Source organism: Lactuca virosa, chromosome 5 (genome assembly GCF_052849685.1).
Source record: "Lactuca virosa cultivar CGN04683 chromosome 5, Lactuca_virosa_CGN04683_v6, whole genome shotgun sequence".
NCBI classification, from domain to species: Eukaryota; Viridiplantae; Streptophyta; class Magnoliopsida; order Asterales; family Asteraceae; genus Lactuca; species Lactuca virosa.
The window spans coordinates 398,809,585-398,810,337 of NC_136430.1; the positions used below are offsets into that span (position 1 = coordinate 398,809,585).

The 753-nt window shown below is 44.8% G+C and overlaps 1 non-coding gene across 1 annotated transcript; it reads right to left on the bottom strand.

Moving 5' to 3' along the window:
* Window positions 1–394: 394 nt before the first annotated feature.
* LOC145117887 (small nucleolar RNA R71) lies at window positions 395–501 on the bottom strand. Its single transcript, XR_013712880.1, has one exon. It is a non-coding gene; the product is annotated as a small nucleolar RNA R71 (small nucleolar RNA).
* Window positions 502–753: the final 252 nt, after the last annotated feature.

Consider the following 753-nt stretch of genomic DNA (forward strand, 5'->3'; position numbering starts at 1 on the left):
GGAGAACGAGATGGAAAACATTGATGAGATGGCCATGTGGGACTACAAGAAGCGCATTCGAGATGATGTGGGGCCGGGTTTAGTACATCCTACGATTCCTGCCAATGCCACATTCGAGTTGAAGGGACATATCCTTACTGCACTTAAGGATATCCCATTTTATGGGAAGGATCACGAGGATGCTTTCAAACACTTAGACGAGGTGAACGATATTGCGGATTATTTTAATACTCCTAATATCCCAAGGGAGACAGCTTTGCTAAGGATGCTACCAGTTACTTTTAAGGGAGCAGCAAAAGACTGGTTAAAAGCACTCCCACCTGGTACGATCACCACATGGGCCCAATTGCGTGAAAGATTTCTAGATCAGTTTTGTCCACCCTCCAAAATCTCTAAACTCAAGAAGGCAATTGCCAACTTTGAGCAAAATCCGGGGGAGTCATTATACGAGGCCTGGGAACGCTACAAGGGGTTGTTAAGGAATTGTCCTCAACATGACCTCAATATTCAGCAAGAGATGTCAATATTTTATGATGGGGTGAATGTCATGACTAGACAACTCCTTGATTCGCAAGGACCACTAACGAAGAAGAACCCAAATCATGCCAAGGAGCTAATTGAAGAGTTTTCAAGGCACTCTCGTGAGTATCACAACCCAGGGCGTGATGGAATAAAAGGCGGTGGAGGTACACAAACTGAAGAGATGGCTGCTGTAATGGCAATGCATAGCACTATGGATAGGAGATTGACTCA